The 15,347-nt window shown below is 39.6% G+C and overlaps 1 protein-coding gene across 5 annotated transcripts in view; it reads right to left on the reverse strand.

The window, feature by feature from the left end:
• Nucleotides 1-12,174, reverse strand: part of ctif (CBP80/20-dependent translation initiation factor) — a 59,820-nt gene extending 47,646 nt beyond the window's left edge. For 3 of the 5 annotated variants that reach the window (XM_080304197.1, XM_026173597.2, XM_026173594.2), the window contains exon 1: nucleotides 11,974-12,130. The gene's annotated coding sequence lies outside the window, so the exon portion shown is untranslated. Of the gene's footprint in view, nucleotides 1-11,792; nucleotides 11,811-11,973 lie in introns of those variants that run through there. The other 2 variants (XM_026173598.2, XM_026173595.2) reach the window with 2 other exon arrangements.
• Nucleotides 12,175-15,347: the final 3,173 nt, after the last annotated feature.

Consider the following 15,347-nt stretch of genomic DNA (forward strand, 5'->3'; position numbering starts at 1 on the left):
GGAGTCCTGTGCGTTTGCAGCCAACAAGTCAGCCACATAAAGTCTAAAGGCTTTGTTTTGGCTATGATGCAACAGTGCTGCCTAATGCCAGAGTAATGGGGAGTGGTATTTCCTAAACATATTCTGCAATCTCTTTTTCCAAGATCAAATTTGATCTTACTAATTTCTGCACTGCATGAAGGGCAATGTTTTTCAAACAGACGTACAACAAAGGCAGGATCATTTCTAAATTAAGCTAGCATAACAACAACTCTAAACAAATTTAGAACAGTCAGCAAATAACATCAACATCCTCCACTAGAAGATCAGACCTCAGGTTCTGAACTGTTGTTGAGAGACAGTAACCTGAATCTCCACAAACACTAGCAGGTCAACATGTTATACATCTGACTCACAGTCAGCACTGTAATCCATACGTGTCAATAATATAATCCACCATACATTAATGCCAGGGCTTTGATTAGCCTGGTGATTTGCAATTAGTAGGTTACAGAAATATGCACACTCAAACCAAGTGTGTGCTCAGCAACACGGGACCTGCAAGTTTATGAATGCATGCACACATGTACAAGTACAAGCATCCCCTGGCACACCCATGCATATATCTACATATATGTTTGCATGCTTTCATATTTTCTCCAATCTCCGTATAGATGCAGTGATTCACTACTTGTTACCTCTGCCGAGGTAACTCTGTTTTCACTACTGCTTTCTGGTTTGTCTTTTTGTTTGTTAGCAGGATTATGCACAAGTTGACAGGATGCTTTTTATGAGTGTAGGAAGAGAGCTGGGGCATATGGAAAGCAAGAACCTGTTAAACAATGGTGTCTGCCTTGCCAGCAGTGCAGTACAACTAAAGGGTTTAAAAAGGGGGTCCATTTTGGTGCCTTTAACTTTTAAACCATATGTCTGAGTAAAATTTGTTTGCTTTAATCAAGCATAGTTCTTCCTTAATTAATTTTTAGCGATACTGGATCTTATGTCACTTGCTGCAATTATTGCCAATCATAATCACTGAGAAAGCTGCCTAACAGGATGTAGGGTCACAGCTATCGCAGTCATGCTTGGTACATGGACTTGAGACCCCATTTTAAGGAAGGACAAACAATTCTGTGGCTTTAACCAATGGAGGGCTTTTTTTCTAGTAGTTCAATCCAGCTTTGGAAATATATTGTGACATTTATGATGAGATTGTTTGCAAACTTGCACACCATAAAAGGGTGCACTGTTGGCTTTAGTAAAGTTCTACAGAGGTTTACAAGTTTTCCCTGCGCTGTCCCTTTTCGTTGCCATTGCTGACTCAAGAGACATTTGTTATCTTCATGGTATTTGGTGTATTTTAAGACTGAAACTAACACTTTTCATACTCATATGCAGCCCAAAAAGGCAACAAATTTATCTGACAATCCAATCAATCCAAGTTGTACCCCTCACTATGTCCTCAGCCAAACCGGTAACAACCTGCTACTTTTGGATACTCCCTGCTGGTTGCCACAGCGGGTATCTCTGCATATCTGACCTAGCAGATTTTTATGCCAGACGCCCTTACTCATGGAACCCCAAAGGGATTTGTGTCTCCCACTGCTCTACCAGCAACCTTTCATGTGTCATGTGTTAATCGAATGTGTAAACCACTATTTTACATGGACCCACTGTATACGAACCATGGACAGTGCAAACTCACTTCAGACATTAAAAATTAATGGTAAATTAACTTATATATAATAAACTTATATAAGAGATGCCTAATCAAAGTCTGGGCTTAAATCCGATAATGGCATGGCCTTAAACAGGCCATTCATGCTTGAAAACCCAGCAGTGTGAGCGAATTAAAACTATTCTGCAAAGAAGAGTGGACCAAAATTCCTCCACGAGGATGTGAAACACTCAGTGCCAGTTATTACAAATACTCAACTGCAGTTCTTGCTGTCAAGGGTGGTGCAACTAGTTATTAGGTTTAGGGCAGCGGCCCCCAACACACTGGCCACGGACAGGTACCGGTCCGTGAGTCATTTGGTACCGGGCCGCGAGAGTTGAACCTCGGGTGTGAAATTTATGGTTTTCAGAGATTTTAGCAGTTTTCATCGTCATTTTTTTCCCTGGGTCTTTTCCCCTGTGTTATGAATGCATTTCCTTTTTTGTTACCGGTACTGGTTTTATTTTGTTGTATTTATTCGCGACAACTTAAAGTCTGGTCCGTGAAAAAATTGTCTGACATAAACCGGTCTGTGGCGCAAAAAAGGTTGGGGACCGCTGGTTTAGGGCACACACAAAGCGAGGAAGATTTGGATATCTTCTCTCTCTTGATTAAAAAAAATCATAATTGGAAAATTGCATTTAGTATTTTTTTTCACTTATCTTTGTCTAATATTAAAATTTGATAATCTGAAACATAAAAATTACAAAAGAAATCAAAACTAATTTTTTTTACAGCACTGTGTTTATTCACTCGAGCTCTGAAGTTAAAAGTGTTGACTTATAATACTTTTAACACAGTTTGAATAAGTAGAGCTGCAATCAATAATAGTGTGAATGCAGTATGTTGATAGATGCATATCGATAGTGGCTACAATCCAGTCAGTTGTCCTACTGTTGTCCTTGATATGTAGTGTGGGATTACTGCCTAAGGGTAAACAGCTGCCAGCAATTATTGACCCTTTGATTGATGCAAAATACACATAGCTTCTGGGTTTTTTTGCCTTGCTATCTATGACAATTTCTACAGTGCTATTACAGCCTTTATGTGCTTTCTGTAGGGGATGAGTAAATCACCAGGTCCATCTCAATGGCATTAACTTCAGGATATAAAGCTTGTTCTGCATATCACAGGAGATATAACACAGCACTCTAAATCTGCAGTTCTGATTTGTTTCATGGCTACATTGACTAAAAATAAATTTTTTCTCATGAGGGAAAAATAAGTGTTTAGTCATAAAACACAATCACGTATAACAGTAAAAAAAAGCCAAACTATTATTGTACTTATAGGCTGCAGGAAAAGGATAGGATATTAAAGCAAGGACCTGCTCTTCACAAAGAAAAGGATACTACTGTATTTGGTGTATATGTGAGGAATAACAAATAAAGATGCTCTGCAGGCTGGTAGCCCATCTTAGAGCTTTGACTAAACAGAGGAACTGACTCTGCAAGGTCAGGGACACAAATAGCATTGCAAGGCAGCTCAGATTCACCAAACACAGGTCTCATCTTCCCCATACACGCTAAGATCAATCAGCGATATGAGCTCTCAAATAACAAAAAGATGCAGACAATGATGAAATCATTCTGAAGTCCTGCTTGCATTTTAACTTACTAGTAATGATCGTCCAGCCTTTCTATCTACGCTCACATGAAATGAGAAGATTTCTGACATTTAAATAAGCTGCATTTTGTATCCACGCCTAACCTGACTCCTATGATACACGCATACTTTACAAACATCTTCAACTTGGGAGTAGAGAAGATCCATACAGTTACAGGGTGGGCACTAATGCCTATTTTTAACACAACATCCAATGTGACTTTTTCCTTACGTCATCCTTGTATCCTGACCTGTTTGTCTGAAATATTTAATGTATGAACTTTTGGACAATGACATAATTTTTGTACTTTTTTCACAGGGGATTTTTGACCAAACAATCAAGATGTGATTGAAGTGCAGACTTTTAGCTTTAATTCGAGGAGATTTACAAAAATAGCGTGTTGACTGTTTAGCCATTGAACAATTGACTGACAAGCAGTTTCATGGCCATGGTAGTTTCATATCTTTTCACAAGAACTCCCAATGAACGTCTAAAAAAATGTTGAAGCGAGTGAAAAAAAAGCAAACTAAACCCATCAGAGAGATTGCAAAAACGTAGCCAAATCAACAATGTGGTAAATTGCCTGAGAAAGGGAAGACACAGGCCAGCTTAGCAAAACCAATAAGCCTGAAAGGCTACAGAAGGTAATTACAGCAGATGATTGAAGGATTCTTTCCTTGCCTAAGAAAAACAACTTCTCAGCTTCTTGCCAAGTCATGAATGCTCTAAAATAGATAGATGTATCACTGTCAGAGATGCAAAAACGTAAAAACAGAGGATTTGCAACAAGGTGCAAACCACTGGTGCCAGAAAACATCTAAAAGAGCTATGATCTTTCTGATAAAAGAAATTCTTTGTATAGATGAAACCAAGGTTGACCTGTAAAAGAATGATGGGAAGAGAAAAGTATCGAGCAAGACAGAAACAGTCACTGATTTGCAACAATGTCTTCCCCTCCTGGCGCAGGGAATTTGGTTAGATAAAAACTCAACACACCAGTTGTCATCAACCCCAGGTACTGTCAACTATTTGTTTAAATTACTTACTATAGCTATTCTAAAATAGATAAGAACTACAGGGTGGCGAAAATTTTAGACTGCATTCCAAAAAAAGCATGTGCATCGACCAGCAGGGTCATATGACCTGGACCAAGATAAGTAGTATAAAATGGTTTGCAGACAAACGTGCATAAGCATTCGAGGTGCATATAAGCAGATAAGTGTTCAACACAATGAAGCTTAGCATTAGCCGGTCTAAAACTTTCCAGCTTTTTACTACAAGTTTGTGTAATGTTGGATTGCGCCAGTGTGCAAACAGTCCAGTTAACGGTCCAGCACACTCACCTCTAGCGAGCAGGCTTCATGTGTCCTGCTTCCTGCAAACTCCCTCACCGGCACCACAGAGCGTATCTCCAGTAGTGCAAACACATGTGAATCCACTTATTCCAGCTGTGTGCACCATGTAAGAAAGTATAAAATATCCTGACCCATGTCTCCAGATTTCAAGCAATTTTTGCAGTGGTTGTTGCACTGTGGAGTTTTTTTATACTACCTGTTTATGTAGTATTAATTTGCTTGTAGAATCATCACAGTATAACACACTCTCTCCTCTTTTCTCTATTCTCCTTTTCTGTCTTCTCAAACTACATTTTTCAGTCCCCTGACCCACAATGCTCTAACTCCTCTGCTCTTTCCTGTCTCCATCTTTTCGCTCTTTTGCCCCAATCCTAACAGCTGTTACAACAAAGAACTGCCTGCCATCCTGTCCAGCTTCCCCTCAAACTTCACTGCTAAACTTAAGCCGCTTAAGAAATTGCATATCAGTACACAACAATTGCAGACATCAAAGTCTCCTCCTAACCTTTCAGTTGAATCTAGACAAGCCACGTAATTTATTACTATCCATTGTCATTAGCCGAGTGGTTCTGGCAGGTTCCGGTTAGGGTTAGGGACAATTTACCTGAGCCGCTCTATGTTTTAGAGTCTCACAGCTTGTTATCAGCCAAAAAATACACACATTATTACTTATTACAAAGCCTTTCCAGCATGAATAGTGGAGTAACAATTAGGGCTGCCACGATTAGTCGACTAGTCACGATTACGTCGACTATCAAAATCGTCGACGACTGATTTAATAGTCGACGCGTCGTTTGAAGCTTTGTAAGATCCCAAAAGACGCAGGAATAAGTAGTAGGATTTAAGAGTGTAATAACGGACTGAAACAGAAGATGGCAGCACTGCATGTACAAGGATGCCAGCTGCCGTTAAACTCCGACGAAGAAGAAGCTGTGTCCCAGAATTCATAGCGCAGCCCTGCTCAGTTTCCAACAATGGCGGCAGCTGGTTAGTTTTAATATTACTCTTATTATTCTTTCTGGGTCACAAAATAAATGTTTAACATATTTTCAGGCGAGAATGTAGCTGTGTAAACCTCAAATATCTGCTCAGTTTATCAAGACACCACATATTTTCAAAAGCGCTCAGACGATTTCGGAGACGTCTGTTACCCACTAGCTCGATAGCTAGCCGGGGGCTAGGCTCACTAGCGCCGTGAGAACACCGGACTCCCGGCAAATCGTTTTCAAACCCACCGCCGTCTTTCGCTACTCAGGTTAAACATATATAAGTCACTTAGATAACTTAAAAATGTTATTGTTTGGCTTTTTTCAGTATTTTATTTGTTCCTGAGTAAATCGGTTTGGCTGAGATTAAAGTTATAGTTTTTACACAGCTGAATAAACATCAAGCAGACAGCTGATTATCAGAAGTGTGAGATGCTCGAGAATTTACTCCAGTGTCCTGTTATATTTTAGATAGCAAGGAGTTTATTAAACTTCACCAAAACAATCTGCAGATTTCATTAAAATTTAATAAACTATCATCTTGTCTTTATTTTTAGTTACCACAGACCTGAAACACTTAAAGCTGTAAGCTAATGATAGTTATATAAGAGCAGATGCTGCTGGTGCAATAAGCTGTACGCTTTACGTCCAATGGATGATGATCTGATTAGTCGACTAATCGCAAAAATAATCGGTGACTAGTCGACTATCAAAATAATCGTTTGTGGCAGCCCTAGTAACAATGTGTGGTGAGAAGCTTGGTTACCTCAGGCAGTGACCCTCCAGGCAAGCAGAGAAACATTAACCCTATAAAATGCAAAGCAGACTATGAGGTCAGCTGCATCGATGCCCAAAGTGAAGCAGTGTTCATGTTGATACTAAACTGGCCAGACAGACACAGCGTGGCACTGGACTGCACACTGTGTCTTTGTTTCAGGACCGATAGATATACTTTCATCACTATGCATGTCCGTGATTGGATGTATCTCCAAAATCAGAGTGCATATATTTGTCAATTAATGGACAAATATATGCAAACTTACAACAGGAGTGGTGTATAAACACACACAAAAAATCAATTTTGCTGTAGACATTCTAATCAATGTGTCTAATTAATGTCTGAATAATGAAAGAGTACTGTCACAACTAGTTTAGAAGTTAATTGTGGTCCAAAAGGAACATTGAAGCATGGGCATATCCAAAAATGTAATTTTATGAAATGAAAACATATGCACAGGCTCGTATTTTTTTTTAAATTGTAGGGAAAGTGGAACTTTTCTGGAAAACCATACATATAATTAGTAACTATCTTAAACTTCTGGAGAATGCACTGCACAAGTTAGCCTGTTGATGTGCTGAATTAACACACTGCCAGGCCTACTGAATGAGATATTGAACAAACTGAATTATTGTTCCTAAAGCTTAAATATGACTTGTGCCCTGGATCTATGTTGAGCCTATGACATAGCCTAGTGGCTGATGCCTTTCCCAGCATTTATACCTGTGCATGCTGTACCTGTACCATGCTTTACCACCATGATGGAGCTTTTAACTTCGAGTTGTTCCAGTCAATTCTAAAACTGGCAGCAGAAAAAGAAGATGGAAAATCCACAAAAAGGAAGAAATAATGGTACTGAACGGGCCAACCAGTCTTCCATTTCTGTCGAGGACCACACCAGGTTTCGGTGTAGGTTTTTGTGGCTGGGGGAGGGGGGGTTTTGGTTTCAGTGTACCTACAATGAAAATTTAACACATAAGCACAAACTCAATTTAAGCGTCAGAGTGCGGAACAGACTTTTTGGACTCTTTCACGTGATGTGCGTCACTCTCTTCGTGGATTTTACTCACTAAAAAGAAATCAGCTGTAATGGAAAGAACACAGCTTCTACTGTGTGAATACAGAAAAACAAGCCTAAACCATTCGGTGATTTGCAACCTTTGATATGGTTACACAACAACCAATCAGTAAGAACCATAATCCTCACAAGCCAAACAGAGCAGAACATGAGACCCCGTCTACCCAGTGGGAATCCAAGTCAATGTTCTCACCCCATGCAGTGAGAGCTGGTAATACGTCTAATCTGGTCTACTACTGACTGGCAGCTTAAGAAACTCACACTTGAGCTTAAATATAATTTGGAGTAGTCTATTCTTGAGAGCAGAAGAGCTGCGTGCCTTCTTTGACTCTAATCATTCAGCAGACATACTTGCTGTAATAGATGTATGCAAATAGGTTAAATGGAGCAACCACATACTTTGCTTAGGATCAAGGGCTTTACAGTCAGCAAAGGGTACTAATAACACCTGTGTGCATATGAAACATTAACAGTCACTGAAGACACAGAGATTCAAAGATTTTTTACACCTCTGCCAGTATGTAATGACAAATGGACAATTTTCTATCATAATACAGGACTCCACAACGTGCTTCATTTATTTTATAAGTAAATGACAAATAAATCCTTTTAATACTGCATCTTATTTTGCATTCACTGGAACCGGTAGTACCAGGATGAGCGCGTCTTCTTACCTAGCAAACATGAACACTTTAAATATATCGCCTACAAAATGCAGTTGAAAAAGTGTCACTGTTCACATTGCGTGCCACTCTCTGACAAAGCCGAGGGATAATAATAAGCATTATGTGGCTGGCACCAATCAATCACAATTTCTCCCGCGACACTTTTTCTGCATAATGCGTCTCGGTAGTGAAACTGGAAATTCTATTTCATTTTCTTTTCAGACATTCGTCACACTTTAGAGAGTGCATCCCCTATATTTGTCCATCTTATGGTTTTCATACAAAGGCAAAAAAAAAGGGCATTCTCAAACCTCCGTAAGCCTGAGAGGGGTGGCTTGTTGGTCAAGTTTGCAACGTAGGTAAGTAGTCAACCTCAGGATACCCCTGACAGGCATCGGGAAGTACAGCACCAAAACAGAAGCAGAAATCCTGTTACCAGAGCAACAGGTGGCAACAATCGAGAAAACTGCCTTTGTAGATCTATTATTGTTACTACTAAAGATGACATGGATACAAGGGAATTGTCAGGGCTAAACAAGGGGAATATCCCTTTACATAGCTAAAAGTTACAGTCATAACAATATAAAAACATAAATTTATGTGCGATAGGGAGCCTCAAGGTTAGACATTCAGCTTCAGTTATACTTGATGATGATGATCTTTGCTGATGGCTTCAGAGCACACTGATAGCAATTAATCCCCACAGTTAACTCTGAAAATTAACTGGATGCTCAATGCCGTTCATTTGTCTGACATCCTGCCCTCATTCATCTCCCTAGCGCTGGAAGAGTTTCTCCTCCACGAATTGTTGTGTTGAAAACGACTGCATGAAAGTTCTCTAAAGAACAACTGATGTAAATCAGCTTAAGAGGTCATTCTTTTTTGGCACTTTATAAATATAGATTTTTTTTCTACAAAGATGCGCTCCACTGCAAAATCACACAGTCATTCTACAAAGATCAACTCTCCTAGCAGAGCTATTCAAGTCATAAAATACTACCTGTTCTTTCACACTGCAATACAAGTTACATAAAACAAAATATAAAAATATTCCATTTTTTCCCTCTTATGTGTACAAGTGTGTGATTAGAACGACCTGAATCCAGTGGAAGAGACTAACAGTGTGTGCACATGTCACACGAGAGGGGAGGTACAATGGTTTGTGTGTATACTTAAAACAATAGCCTCATTGTCCTCTTTTGTCCCTCTTTGTCCCTGTACTGACCAAATGGGAATGGACTGGGCATGTGCAGTACTACAGAACTGCTGGGATTGAAGCTCCACATTGCTATGCTCTTCTGTCCGGACACACGAGCGTGGAGGTGTGACAAACAAATGAGGGCATGCTGACCTGCTCACAGGCTTCCTAACATGTATGGAGGGTAGATAACAGTCCTGAGACCTTAAAGGTGAACAGCAACCAAAAGTCAAAAGACAGGCACAAAGGTGAGTGTTCAACAGAGCTGTGGCTATTATTGGTCAGGGCTGAGATGATGACAAAGAGATCAACCACACAAACAACACAACTAGTAGCAACACAATGGCTTACTGCAAAAACCATAGTATATAACATGTTGGAGCTCCGTCATCTCTCACAGAACTGCTGTATGTTTCTCTGATTCATCAACCGTGTAATCACTCTATCCTCACTTTCTCATTTCCCACTCACTCATCCGTTCCAGAGAAGCAATGTAATGAGGAGCAGCCCCCACTGAAACAAGGCTAGATTTCTGCTTTACAGCCTGACTCAGGATGATCCAGTTTTGTGCAGGCAGCTCCCACTCTCTCCGTAAGATTGCTGCTATATTTGTGCCTCCTCCACATTCTTCAAAGCGCTACACGCACATACAGGGAACCGGGTCTACATCATGACCTAAACACCAGCTCTTTTCTAATGCTTACGTTGACATACAACACAGAGGTAAGAGTTACCTGCTGCTATGGAAATTAACCCTGGCATCACTGGTGAGATCAGCCTTTCATTATTGTCTTTTCTCTTTTTTTGTCCCTGTATGGTCTCCCAGGACAGAGTTCACAATAACGATCGTTCATCACGTCAATGCAGGATTCACATGCGCCATGATGGCAGATCACAGGGGTGATGATGATGCACTGACTCTTAGATTAGTATGAATGAAACTTTTTTTCAGGCCACATTTACACATCAGCAAAACTCAGTTTTATATTAATGTGAGAGCAATCTAACTACACAACATATCACAAAGTGAAAAAGCAAATGGATGGATATTTCTAATATTTCCTAACTGTAGCAATGTGTATTAAGAATCCACAGTATCCTTTATTGAGCATATGTGGGGCACATAGTGTATCAGATCTTTCTTTTTCTTGATCAGCTATTTGATGATAGTAATATAGGCATATTATCAAAGTTCAATTTCATACATATCCTTGAATTCCCTGCAACTGTAGGCAAATCTCAACCAAGTATGTCTTTGCTCATGTACTATCAGATCATGGCCAAATCATAATTGACTGAACTATCTTCACAACAGCTAAATGTTACCAAATGGGTGGACTTTACATGTACATGTACAGAATGAGAAAGTGGCTGAGCATGACTGACCACTTGGCATTCTAATGAAACAGCATATGTCTCCTGAGTGATCACAGTAATGTGACAAGGTAAATACACTGCAGAGACATGCTTTCATCACTGCAGACAATCTTTTTTTAAATTCTCTATTAATAATACCACCTGTATAATGCAATCATGCAAAATAGGTCTAGCTTCTAAGTCTGCATTAAAAAAGGTTACCTTGGTCTCTGCTTTTTGACTTGTAGCAGCATGCAAACATTCCTTAAATCAGTAAAGTCACTCTGATCCAATCAGTCCCTAAACAGCTGGAATCCCAGGAATGCCATGCGCAAACTTCACCGAAGTATGAGCTAAAGAGCAACAGTCAGGTCGGCTAGTGATCAAAATATTAAGTCTGCCAAGTTTTCTCATTAAGGACTGCATGATTAATGAATAACATGTAACACATTCATCATTGGAGTATGAGCTAAAGTTTATGTTAAAATATATTTAGACAGACGTTCCAAATCTGACAGAAATGTTGATCTGCCTCTGTCCTGCCACAGTCGCAGCTGTGATGATCCACTCTTTGTTGTGAGGGCCAACAGCTGAGACAGTGTGCTGCTCTGCAGCTAGCTCAGCACAGCTGATTGACTTTAACGCTTTAAGCGACTGTTCCCATGATTCCTGTCAAGCAAGTATGACGCAACGTTACAGAAACCGAAGAAAGACTAACAACCTGTGCCACTATAGCTTAAGCTTTCTTTTTTTAAATTTAGCACTTAGAACCACGCCCATGCTGTCTGTGATGCTAGTACCGTGTGTACCGGGGTCAGTGAAGCGATACATGACGGTTCGTTTATGTCAGAGGTTTTGAAAACAGCTGCACAGCATTGTTCCTGTTAAGGTAACAAAGCCACATCTGGGGGCACTTCCACGCCCTGTTGTGTGTGTCTGTGTGTCTGCGTGTGCCCGCGTATCGCCGGTAACAATGGTGACGCAAGATTTGCGGCTAACCAGCCGGCTAGCGTTAGCCCTTAGGAGCAGTAACCGAAAGGCTATAAATTACAAATTCAAACAAGTCTCCGTCACCTCTGTCGTATCAACAGGTCTGCTGGTGGAGGCTTAACCAATCCCAGCATAACCAGGTCACTCACTGAGACAACTCGCAGCAAATCCAGCGCATCTCTTAAAACTGTTATCTCGTTACAACGGTTGAAACGCTCCAACCGAAAAACACCTTCTGTTGTCTTAAAACGAAGTAAATCCTCACCCGAAGTGAAATGCGAACTCCTGGCGAACCTTGGATCGCCTCCAGAGATTAAATCCGCCGTGTCATGGGTGTGTTTCTCTAAAAGAAAGCGAGGGGGAAAGAGGGTTAGCTATCCAGTGGCAACTCCGACGTCCCACACTGAGGAAAAAGGGAATGCAGGAATGTGACGTTCAGTCCGGTCTGCTGGCATCATTGACACGTGCACTCAAGAGCGGAGCACTGTGGGAAATAGAGTGTAGTTAAGTAACAGATTGTTACGGGTTTATTACTAGCGCATTAATCGTTATCCACAATTTCCATACCCAGTGAATCTCTGTGCTACTTACCGAAAACATATAAACCTTAAATTATTACAGCCCTTAGATATAACAATTGAAGCTAGGTTCCAACACTGCAAAAAAGTAAGTTAAAGATCAAGTAAGTTAAGATTGTGGGTTATTACGTCAAAGTTTCAAATTGTTATGTCATGTTATCTTATGTTAAATCTGGAAATAACATCTCGAATCCTTTGAGTTATTAAGTCAGAATTTTCAGATAATTATTTACAACTAACATGAACTTTCAATAGACCAAATTTTTATAATTTTTAATTTTTATTTATTCATTTATTCATTTCCCCCCAGTGGCATTAACCTCCTATAAATGTCCTATAAATGTTTTAATTATTATATAATTACTTTTACAGAATTATTTTAACCAGGGTAACTGATTATCCAAAAATATACACACATCTAACAGGGGTAAGTCACTGCTACTACCTAATTCTGTTAATAAAAATACAAATAGCATTCTGGGTTTTTTTCAGATGTGTTTTTTAGTTAATAATACAAAAAATCTTTTAAATTGGCCATATTATGCACATCATTATTTATTTAGCACGGTCCACTAAAAAAGGTTTACATGCTACACTGTTCAAAATAAATTCCAGTTACTTTTTTACATAACACTAAATTTCACTCTCCTCTAGGCTACACCCCCCCCCCCCCCCCCCCCCCCCCCCCCCCTGCTCTCAGTGGTCAGTTACCCACACAAAAATAAGTCACTGGTCACCTATTGTACTTTATAGTTGTGTGCTGGATTCAATCAAAGAGCAAGGGATAGTTCTGGGCATGCTGAATTCTTCTGTGGTGGGTTGTTTTGCTTTGTGAATCCAATACTTGCCTGTTCCAAAAGAAATTCTGTTCTGTAATTAGTTCGGGTGGCCCAGTGCGGACACCTAAAATTACTGCCCTCCAAAAAAAACCCAAACTGATAATCGCACAGTTTATATAGTTCTAAGTTCAACCCTACATGCTCAACCAGAATTGGATTGGGGACAGAAGAGACTCCTGTAAAAGCTGTTTTGTTACACAGTGCACAATGCTTTCAGATAATGGCTTAACCATTTCTGTAAGTACTTGCATGCTGAACTTTTGTTCCTCAGAGTTGTTTGTTCGTCTATCAACAGCATACCCAAAAAGCCACCCTGATGAATTTTTGGTTAAACTTTCAGAGAGCTGGAAATGAAACAAGACGAAAGAAGGATTCTGTTATACTTGAGTCAAGATCCAAACTGAGAAATTTGGCAAAATATGTTCTCTTTTGTTAACATGCATTTTCTGGGAATGTTAAAAAAAGGCCGGGTGATTTTAACCAACACAGACTATGATTTTTAGCCTTACAAGTTCCAAATGGCCCCAGGGGCAAATGATCAAAGCTAAAGGTGACATTAGGCTCATTCGCTCGTCATAGTGTCTTCACTAAGGGTTTTCCTTTTGCTTTGGGGACGGTGCCATTAAATGAATATAATAAACAGGGACTTTAGCTCTGCAGTTGCAGGAAGTGGGTGAAGACTCTTGTATTTGCTCTTGCAGCGAGCAACAGAACAGCTTTTAGTTAGAGAAGGGACCGTTAGGCTGCTGCTTTCTCCTTTTTGGTTGTTAGGTAAGCATCATGCAAATGTATCACACGGTGAGGAAGATAAGCACTGAAGAAAGTCTAGCCCTGCAGAAAAAGGTGTTTCAGGCTATCGAGCGGCACGGTTTTCGGCCAGAGAGAATTACTCAATTTGAAGTGGACTTTGAAACTTTGCAGCCCTCCAACAAAAACAGTTACATAAGACACCAAAGCAACAAAGGAAGAGTAAATAAGCATTATAATACTCTAAACTCCCCTTTTGTTTCTCAACTTGTTAGAAGCGCATAAATAAATTAAATGAGATCAGAATACACGTTTAATGTAACCACAAACTGAATAAACTCAGTGCAGATACATTTCTATTACAGTTTAACAAACTAGTGCATTAGTATTAGTGATTTTAAAAGCTGGTGAAATTTTTTATTATGGTGTCACAAAAGAGAGTGGCACCATTTGTTCATTACCTGAACAGGAGTCGTATGATAGTCCTGAGAGTTATTGTCAGTGCAAAGTATTATAGTGTAACACTGCAGTTATTCTGGTTGTCAATAAATCAGCTGCTTAGTCCAAAACAGAACAGAAGAACTGCAGCTAGCAGCTGATCAGGCTCTTAACTATCAGTTTTTCAAATCCTATAAAAATATTCAAAAGATAATTTTGGCCGTTTCATGAAGTTGTGTTGATTGTGGCTCATAGAAATGGATCAAATTAGAACTTCATGTGTTTTAATGGCGTGAGGTTAATCACAATACCCTACTATTGAATATCTCTTATAGCCAATATAGTGACTTTACCTGTTAAAGATTCTGTACCAATTTCAGGGTGTCTGACACCTTTTTATTTATTTTACTCAATAAAGAAGTATTTTTATACAAGGATCCGTTTCACTTAAGGGAGGCTTTAGAGAATTTAAATGACTGCTGTACTTTCTTCTATCACTGAAAGGTGTATCCCAAAAACTAAAGCTGTTTTGAATGTCTTCTCTCTAGCTTACACATTTAATAACAGACACGCAGAGAGACTGTCACAGAAACCAACATTCTTTTATTTATTGTCTGAAAAGTTGTCTTTATTTAGCTTTTTGGGGGTTTGTTGTGCTACTTGTATTTGTTGTTGCAGTGCTCATAACCTTTTCAAAATTCCAGTCTCAGATGTAAAACGTGTGTGAACAAAAGTGAACTACTCATCTCTTTCTAAATGTTTGCTCCTCTTTCACAGTGGAATGCTTGTTGCTATTGGTTGAGCAATCAGCATTGATTTATGGGGATCTTAGGTGTGAATGCAGCTTGAATGTGGAATCATAATTGATTATCTTATGTGAATCTGCTTTTGTTGTACCACCAGGCAAAAACCATCCAAATACAAAAGAATCCCACAGTCTGGTTGCACCTGCACACAGACACAAATGACTGCAGAGAAGGGCTAAAAACACTGGAAAGAGTCTTTTTAGTGTAATCATGACCCCTTGTGGAAAAAGA

The sequence above is a fragment of the Astatotilapia calliptera genome, chromosome 7 (genome assembly GCF_964374335.1).
Source record: "Astatotilapia calliptera chromosome 7, fAstCal68.1, whole genome shotgun sequence".
Classification (NCBI taxonomy): Eukaryota; Metazoa; Chordata; class Actinopteri; order Cichliformes; family Cichlidae; genus Astatotilapia; species Astatotilapia calliptera.